Below are 10,252 nucleotides of genomic sequence, written 5' to 3' on the forward strand. Positions count from 1 at the left end.
TTTACTTAATTATAGTAATTTTACTGTTACCGGTAACTTTAATTACTTATTACAATCTGGACTATAATTTGGCAATAATAGGCTCTAATTTGGGGAATGAAATGGTCTGGCCCACCTCTTCATGCACCCAATTCTGGCAACTTTGGTTGGGCAACTTGGCATTTGACTCCAACTATAATCAGCTTGGCAATATGTTTTCAATAGAATCTTCCTTTTATATTTTAATTAACGATTAGAAGATCGATCAATTTGGCAATGGCAACAATTACAAAAATATCAATGTGGTGTGGCAAATAATTTTTTTTCTTTTTTAGTATTTATTTATTTATTTTCTTGTTTACTGTATAGTATACCCTAAATTTATCGCGTTTTATTTTTACTTAAATAACTTCTCAGTGGTTGTGTGTGTGTGTGGCTGGTGGGTGCGTGTTAGCGTGTGTGAAATAACTTAATAATTTGAGGTGAGTAAACACGTACCACTTCCTCTTGGCAAAACCTTCCATCTTATATTTTGTACGTTGTAAACCTTATCATCTAAGGTCTTGTTTGCTCCCCTGATTTCATAATCAGTTTTTATTTATTTGTTTTTATCTGTCAAATGTATTGTTATGTTGATTATGGAGTCGAAATAAACTTATACTTATATACTTGAGTCACTAGTGAGCAGATGTGTAACTTTCTCTTTCAGCTGGTTTGTCAGACTGCCGGCAGTGTAGATATTTCCTCTGTTTATTAGGTTATTATTATAGTGTTTTAATGCCGTAAATCTATGTAATTCTTGTTGTAAAATGATATTAGTAGTACAGGTTTACTATTTCTCCAGTTTGGCATAGCTCTGTTCACTAGTTAGCTTGTATTTAACACTTCCGTAACTAGTTTATTTCCTGTGTGATTTCCGTATTTCCATGTATATTACGTGTTTGTCGATAAGATAGGATTTGTGTTGTATCTTTAGTGTCATACTAGTTATTCTTATGTATATCTAGGTATGTTTTATCCGGTTTTTAGTATCCCATTATAAGTAAATAGTTCGTGACTGTGACGTCATAGACCAATTCCGTATCTTGTGTTACGTATGTATCCTACGGTATTTGTACTGTGTTTTTCATGTTTTTATTTGTTCATTGTATTTCTTATTGGAGTAGTTGGTTGTATTAAGGTGTATAATTAATCTAATTAGTTAACTTAGTTACTCTGCTGTATTTGGAACCGCAAGCAGATTATTTTGTGATCGACATTTATAGCAATTACAGCGTGCAAGAAGCTGGCAGAAAGAACCCGAGTGGTGATATCAATTTTGGTACGCCACAGTATTCTGGAGCGACAGAAGAAGTACCAAGAAGCTCTGTGCAAGCGTCACAACGGATAAATATTTGTATACCTGTACCACGAGGCTGCGATATGTAGCATTCGCGGTGTTACCGGTATCTGTACCTATCTACGTCCAAACAAAATTATTTACAACGTGAAATTGGGCTATACCGGTAATATAATAAATCCAGTAAGGTACATACGTATCTGGCGTATTGATATATTTCTGTTTTTGCGTTTTTTTCAATTTTATTAGCAGTTTTTGTGAAGATTTATTTTGGCTTAGATTGTAGACTACAGTTGTACCAGTATTGCTATATGGGTTTTTGTCATAAACAGACATGGGGCCCAGTATTTTACTATGGTTTTGTTGGTAAGCAGTTGCGCAGTGGTACCGTCGAACAGATACTCTACTCCTAATAGTCTACAGTAAAATAAATTTCAAAATGTTTTAACAAAAATGATATATTTAGATCTACCAGAGACTTTGATATATTTAGATCTAACTGAGATTTACATACGATATCCATTTATCACTGCTGCACTGTGCCCCGGTGTATGTATCTTGTCATCAGCTAATTCACAAGTTCCCTAAGTTGGATCAAAATAATAGGCAAGGAGCGAATATATAGCAGAAGGAAGGTTGGATGGATATTTTTGATATACACCAATGCAAAATCGTATTAAATGTTATTGGTATGCACAGATGTACGATATTTATGGTATCAATGTGTTACGGTAGCCAAAGTCCAACTTAGTTCAATAGCCCCGCAAATAGTCTATGACTGCAATGCATTTATACGCGCTCCCAAAACCTGTCTTGCTGTCTATGATACACTGGAAATATGCAGCTCTGATATTGTTGTTTGAAATGATATTTTAATCCAAGTAAATCCACAGTTCAACAGAGTATTCAGTTATTAAATGTAATCCAATAAAGCAACTATACAGGAATTGATTGCGGTAAATGACAATTGTGTCTATCCAACCAATAGTTCTACGATAGACAGATAAAGTAGATAAGCAAATTTACTATGTGCGCTCCCGGTTTCAGGTTCTTGCCGAAGAGGCCTTGCGGTAACTAAGTATACACATCAGTGAACCACTGCCCACTAGCGGTAATACACAGGAGCTAACTTTGAAAGGGGGTACACACAATACAAAAACTAACTATTGGCCCCAGTAACACAATGATTCTGACTAGTGTTATATAAAATGAAACTAGAATATTGTAGTACCATGCCCATGAATTTCACCAAGTGCTAGAATGAGTATATTGATAACTATAAATTGCCAATAACTCATCCTGAATGCAATGGTTCATGCTATCATAACTATTTTTTTAATGTAACATAAACTGTCTGAGGGAGTGCCATGATGATGATGATCAATTTCATCAGCTCTATTGGAAGAGCAAATTTGTGAGTTTGTCAATATTTGAATGCTATATTATTTGTATGTAAACTGTCCTAAATTTATGTTCACAGTTTTCAGTCAAAATAGAAATATCAGTTTCTCTAGTATCAGCTGTTAAATGAAAGTTATTTGTAGTTTGTGTGTATAATCTGTATTATTCGTATAATGTGAGGATACTTTTACGAACCAAATGCCTAAGGTAAATTTCTTATTGGTATTGTCACAGATCTGTTCAAGAAACCAAGATGTGAAAAACAATTCCCATTAGTCATTTCTTGTTACATGCAGGCAAAACTAGTGTCACATGATTTTAGAGTAGAGCAAAGTTGTTCGACATGCAATCACAATCGAGGTTTTGCAGTATAGTCAAAAGAGCCTTCAATATCTGAAAGCTAAAAATACTCTACTGTTTTACTTTTCCAAATTCAAATAATTAAATATACATTGGATTTCATGTAATTCAAAAATATCATTTTAGAATACAGAAAAATTTGTACAAATTCGAATACAACTTATTCGGTTTTAGTCATTGCTTAGGTCGATATTGCTTTTTCAATATCTAGCGCACTTCATCAATATGCTATCTTTAACCTGTATTTTTATTTATATTGTTCAGGTCATGAAGACAAACAACTGTTATGGATATGATTATAGTAAAAGTTTTGTCAAGTCAAGGTTGCAGCAGCGCTTTATTCTACGCCTTTGTATCCAACAAATATGTAGAACCCAGTTAACTTAAGCTTAACAAACAAATAATACTTGCATGCTAAAACATTTGAGGGAAACGTAGTAATGTCACTTTTTTGTCACTTGGCGAGTCTTCCGCAGAAGAAATAAATAAAACTTTCAAATAGCAACGAAAGCAACGACTATGATTGCACCTGTGTCTGTGTGCATTACGTTGACACATTCCTGTCTCAAAGCTGTAGAGCCAGGATAAAATTTAGCACCTCTTCCGAATTAATTCTATATCTTTTCCATTTCTTGAATGTCAATACATTTTAGCAGTCATTTGAACAAATGAATATTTGTTATTTCTGCAATACGAATTTTCAAAATAATAAAATGTTAAATATGTAGGAGAAGCCTGTGGCCCAGGCCTTGTTGCCAGGAACAGGTTTCCAACTGAAGTGTGTTCATTTCGTCTGTTTTCACTCCAAGTAGGATGTGGGTCCTATGAATTAAGTCTTTTTGTTGTTACGCTGAGGTTTTAGCAGAAAAATATTAGATTCAATTGGTCTTGTGGACTAGTGGGAAGAATTCTATGATATTTAATAATATGTGGGTTCTGTAGTTCATGTCCGTTTGTTGTTACCGCTGTGGTTTTAGGAGAGAAATATTAGATTAAACTGGTCTTGTAGAGTAGACTGTACCAGTAGTGGGGAGAATTCTATTTATGATAAATTGTTATTATTTTGATATTTCGGGTAATGCGCGTCAGCTCTTCGTAGTTCTACTGCCCAGCTTGTTTTCGGGAAATTCAACGAAATAGGCTACATCAAAAACCCACTTTGCAAAGATAGCAAATTACAATAAAATTGTGTTCGCGTTGTCATCGCCATGGGAATACGGGGTCAAAGAGCAACATGCCACACCGTTTTGATTAAATGCCTCATGGCGTCGGACTTCAACCAGAATTAGGCCGTAGGTTAGTTCATTCGCATATGTAACAGATTCTCATGTGTTAACTAATGTTTATAATTATAATATAAAAATAATAATGTTAATAATTAACGGCTTATGTTGAAAATGAGCATTGGATTGCTCTACATTGCTAGTTTCATGGCAAACCATTGACAGCGAGAGCGACAAATTTACCGCGTTGTTGTGTTGGTCTAATAACACGATAGATGGTGGAAGTTTTATTTATAGTTTTTCAGAAGTCTGACAGAAATGGTAGTCGAAATCAAATTCCCAAGATCGCAGAGTTTTGTAGTTGATTCTTCTGGCATACTTTGGCATTACATCATTTCCAGGTGCTTGTTATCAGATCAGAATTTTTATGAAATATTGGTGTCACGTAGAATGGTGTCGTGGTCGATATGATAGTATAGTAAGATGATGTATTGGAAATGAAGAAATATTATATAAAAGTAAAAGTGTAGCCTATGTTAAAATAAGTTTTCGAGTTGTTTTACATTGTTCCATTGCATACTACTCACCTTTCATGTGTTGTGCTGGCCAAAGCCTAGGTCGGTGGAAGTCTTATCATTTTTCAAAAGTTTGACTGATATGGTATGTCAAAAAAAATTTCGAATTTTCTCCAGGTTCGCAGCGTCTACTTTTTTCAATACTTTTGCATTAGCCTACATCATTCCCAACTATTTTTGAAATGTTGGTGTCACGTATAGGCCGCGAGCCGAGGCCCTGAAAAACGCCTGGAAATTGAGTTTCGTAGCGTATATCAGGTAACTACCTAAAAATGATTTTATGTTCCTTAAAAATTCAGTAACAAATATTGCCTTGTTCCCACTTCCAAACGTTGCACGTTTTACGGACAAGACGCTTTTACTACAAGAAATATGTGCTACGATCTGTCCTATATTCTCTACATTTCCGGCAATGAACAATGACATCTGCATGACGTAACAATTGAATCGAATTAGCTGTTAGCGAGCGGATGAATCTTAGTTATTACTGCTCGATCTTGCGTTGAGTTGTGTAAGCCCTGTTTGGTTATTATTAGTTAAGTTATGCTAAGACGTTGTTAAAAAGTATAAGTAAGTTATTAAACACTTGTAGATCCTTACCACGGATATGGGCCGTGAGACGAAGCCTTGAAAACGCCCAGAAAATGAGTTTCGTAGCGCACATCCGGTAACTAAATAAATTCTTTCGTTTTGTGTGAAAATGAACATACTGAACGCATTACAGCTCGTTCCACAATCCTGATGCGAAATTGAATATAAGAGGTTCCCGGAAATTCAATAACCATAAGTTTACAACACATACATAATAACTATGCAATTCGAGAGCCCTACAGCACACTAACACAAATGTATTCCTGTAACGTTTTGCCTGACCAAAATCAGACTTCCTCAGTCAATCATAATTTATTAGGTAGATTACGAAAAATATGGCATACATGTAACCAACAACAAAAATACTTTAATTGTGTGACAGGAGTCGCGAGTGACCTCGAAAAGGCGAATAAATTTTATGTAATAACCACAAGCAGTTTACAAAAAGAACAGCATAAAAATCTACATCCATTTTATTGAAGCTATCAAATGTATTCATTTTTAAGCTATGAAGTAACAAATTAACATCGTGAGCACAAAAACACAAATAAATCAGTTATTTCTCAGTTCTCACTTAGAAATTTACCGGAAAAGTCAAGAACATCAAATGAATGTACAGTATGTACATAACATATTGAACAGAAATGTTACAGTTAGTCTTTTTTTAGTTTATGTGGTTATCTATTATATGTAGAAACAGGACTACGACACTAACAATGCCCGAAAAAACAAACAAATAAATGATACTTATTAAATCAACTGCAATATCTAATTCACTTTCTTCTGAATTGTTTTCGAAATCCACTATCTCGAAAATAGACTTTTCCTCTATAAGTGTACTGTGATTTTTGCAGTCAATACAAAAACAAAAATCTGTGCAATTTAAGTTGATTTTGCCACATGTTTCTTCAGTGAATCATTGTTGGGTGGAGAGTTTAATCCTTGTTTGCCAGTGTTAAATAGACGTGCCCTGGTATCATTTACATTCTTCATATACTCATACAGTGAACAAACAAATTCCTCAGCTTTATTTATTAATGCCTCGTTAACCTCAAAAGATCTTCATAGTCGAGAAAAAAAATGAATTGAAAACCTCAATGAAGTCTCTACCATGAGTTTGATGGGCAGTTCCAATTGCAGAAAAGTGCTAAAGTATTTCAGTATGAAAACCCCTCTAAGCTGTTTGCAACTATTAGGATTCTCATATACCTTTACGCTTCAAGACTTCTTGTTTAATCCATTTTATAGCACTGATAGCAGCAGGGATTAGAGCCTGCGTTAGGTCGGATTGGTGGAACATTGCCGTTTGTAGTACAGTATCTAAAATGAGAAAAATCCTATTTTGAACAGAATGAGTGTAAAAATACCACTAAATACTAACTAATACCTTGAATACATAATGCATTTTATTTGATGTACTCAATGAGGGTATGTACTACAGTCCAGCAGTGTTTGCATACCATTACTAGATTATATCTACACTAAATTTTGATATTTCACAGTCTGAAATGCCCTATGACAGTATGAGTATGGACTATAGGCCTAGACTATATTTTAAAACATCAACTGTCTGTCTACAACTTGATTTCTCACCTCCCAATCGTTTCCAATGCTACTTTCTTTCCACTCCGGCATAACTTATCGTATCATTGCTTCCCAGGTTCTTGTCAACTATGAATTCAGATTTAGACCAACCGACATTGGTAAAATTGATTATTTTCTTCTCTTTCACACAACCGTGCATTACAGAAACAGCCATTAATTTCTATTTCCAAATATGCTGTGGCCTATATAGTAGTATAGGTCTGCTGAATAGTCAAGAAGAGTCATTAAATTAATCATAAACATTTCATGCAAGCCAGAAAATATCGTTGTGACATATTATTCTAGTTCTAGCCTTTCTTGGAGTTACCGCACCGTACCTATTTAACAACGTCTTATGAGCTAGTGCTCAATTTAAGGATATACAAGTGTTTATTATCTTACTTATACTTTTCAACACCTCCTTAGAATAACTGAAAAACTATGAAAAGGCTACTCAACGCAAAAGCGAGCAGTAGTAGTACATCTGATATTCATCAGACTACTGGGGATTCACCTACAGCTGACTAATTTGATTGTTCCGTCATGCACATGCCGTCTGCGTTCATTGGCCCATGATACCGAAAAAGCAGAGAAAATGGTAACACATATTCATTGTAGTAAAAGTGTATTTTCTGTAAAACCTGCAACTTTTGTAAGTGGGAACAAGGCAATATTTGTTACTGAATTTCTAAGGAACATTTTAAAATCATTTTCAGGTAGTTACCTTATGTGCGCTACGAAACTGAAAGATAAATGGCCTCGACTCGCGGCCTATAATGATCTCGAAAGACGTTCCTCGTCAATAACATTTGAAGTTGAACCGTATATAGCCAGTTGCCACGAAAAAAGCTGTGGAATAATATCATACTTTCGTACCAGTTTGTTATCGACAATCCACCAATGCATTGTGTGATTCCACCTAAAATAGTAATAAAGCATTTAGGTATAAAGAATTAAACTTAAAAAAAGTAATATATAGCTCATCATCCCACCTAAAAGCGTGACCGTGCCTGGAAGACAATAACATTAGAAGGTGCCTTCCAATGAAATGGAGAGGTGTATCATTTTGTCATCTTCTAATTGTACAGAAGGTGAATGACCAAAATCGTCTGTGACGCAGATCACGCAATTGTTAACAATTAGTGACAAAATGTTGATTATTGTTTTCAACGTATCGCATGAATGCTAAATGAATATATGCCTGCAGTGAATAATTACGAATAATATTAATCCTGATGGTGATCACGTATTTCCACTGCTATTATGCATTGATAAGTTTATTCATTTATTGAAATTAATGACGATGTACATCATATGCAAGCAGGTACGGTTCCGCATCTCTACGTCTATTTAGATCTTTGAAAAGTCTTTTTCTGATATCGTTTTGTTGACCTACTATTAAAGTATTTAGCATATGCTGGTCAGGCGAAATGGTTATTTTCGAAGGATTAGGATTTAGTGAACATGATGACATTCCAAAGTGTCCGCCACGTACGTCTATAACGTGCCCCGATGAATTCCATTTTTTTATTTGGCCCAAGCGTTTCACATGGGGAACAAGAATGCATGAAGCTAAAATATTCCATCCTTGTTCAGCATTTGGTCGAAGAACGGAATTCGTGGGTGGGTGAAGTGTTGGACGTTTGAGAGAATCATGTTTGTTTTTGCACCATAAGATACTAAGTCCATGTTGATTCGTAACTGCTATTCCAGCAGCACACAAGTAGCTTTCCAAATACTTTGTTGGTAAAGGCGGCCAGTCGGGTCGTTCCACGGAATGTGTCGGGATCAGCTCCCGATAAGTTCAGATCCGTTATACCTGTTAAATAATGCAGAAATGGAATGTAGTCGCAATCTTCCAAAAATTGCCAGCAACCTAAAAGACAAATGACGTCAGCAACTGAAAATGTATTGAAAGCCTCTTTAATGTACCCTATGCCATAGGTTCTCAAAGTGCTCCGTACGGAGCCCCAGGGCTCCGCGAGAGAAACCCAGGGGCTCCGCGAGCTATTCGATGACTTTTCACAATAATGACTTGACTAATTTTGTAACTGCTCAAAGAAGCAATAACAGCTTTGATAAAATTTGACAACAATATAGCCTCGAAAAATGGCAAAGATGCGGAATTAAAAAATGACGTTATTTATAAGCTGGAGCGCAGCCAGGATTTTTAAGAGGTGGGGATTTGAATCGGAAATTTCCGCGCAACATTCTTTGCGATTATAAAAAAACGGATAACCAGATTTCTGTTGCGTAAAATATTCAATGCATGGCCGTTAAAGTGTCTTGTCGTAATATTTCAATTGTACTCATAGTTACTAACGTTTCATTCGAGATTACTATCAGGATTACTGAAATGAAAGAATACTATTCTAAAATAACATAAAATACGTGATAAACTGCCAACTATAAATAAATTGGAGTCGTGTTTTTGCGATATTGGAATTTGTCAAACTTGATTTGTTCTTTCGCACTTGAGATTATAATTAAGCAAGATATCGCCGTTCAAAAACTCACAAGATCTGGGCAAAATACGAACGAATAAAATTTATTTTAATGCATGCGGCTCCGTCGGTAGAATAAAAATAGATAAATCGCGCACACAATTGACTGTGTTTCGATTTCGCAGTAACTATACGATGAATAACCGAAGAAAACATAACATAACACCAAATTTTGTGATTTACAATGCCTATAAAAGCGTTTTTAATCTGACGTGAGTCTGCTAAAACCAAACATATAGTGTGATCTTTTATTTTAAGTTTTAATATTTTAGAATGCCGTTTTTCAATCAAGAAATTTGGGTTGCGGATTTACCTCTTTATTATTAATTATTATTTTTAGCACTTCGTCGCCGTTGACTATATGGTAACATGTTTTTCACATAAAACTCATAATTCCCCACGAGAACAAAAAAGCAATTATCGTCGTCATTGTGGAACAATACATGTACATGCCAAAGAAAATTTTTGATTTAGGGAGAGTAAAGATGTTTAAAAACATGCCATGCTGACGAAAACTATCGGTGATTGTGACAAAATGCAATCGCGCACGTTATTAGCGGCCTTCCGAAAATGTCAAAAGGGAAAAGATTCGACCCCTAGTTTAATATGTTTGTCAAGTGTCAAATTTACAGCTTTAGTAAGAGTATATATAATTTATCTTTGAAATTGAGATTTATTTATGACTTGCATTAACCC

At 35.1% G+C, this 10,252-nt stretch overlaps 1 protein-coding gene and 1 long non-coding RNA gene across 2 annotated transcripts in view; both read right to left on the minus strand.

Annotated features, from left to right (window-relative positions):
- LOC120331618 (uncharacterized) overlaps positions 1-10,252 on the minus strand; it is an 84,746-nt gene that overhangs the window by 9,823 nt on the left and 64,671 nt on the right. The window lies entirely within an intron of this gene.
- LOC120331385 (uncharacterized) lies at positions 6,756-8,109 on the minus strand. The gene is made up of 4 exons (XR_005567958.2): positions 8,045-8,109; positions 7,777-7,971; positions 7,062-7,276; positions 6,756-6,788 (listed from the first exon to the last, which is right to left on the minus strand). It is a non-coding gene; the product is annotated as an uncharacterized LOC120331385 (long non-coding RNA).

The sequence above is a fragment of the Styela clava genome, chromosome 6, assembly GCF_964204865.1.
Source record: "Styela clava chromosome 6, kaStyClav1.hap1.2, whole genome shotgun sequence".
NCBI classification, from domain to species: Eukaryota; Metazoa; Chordata; class Ascidiacea; order Stolidobranchia; family Styelidae; genus Styela; species Styela clava.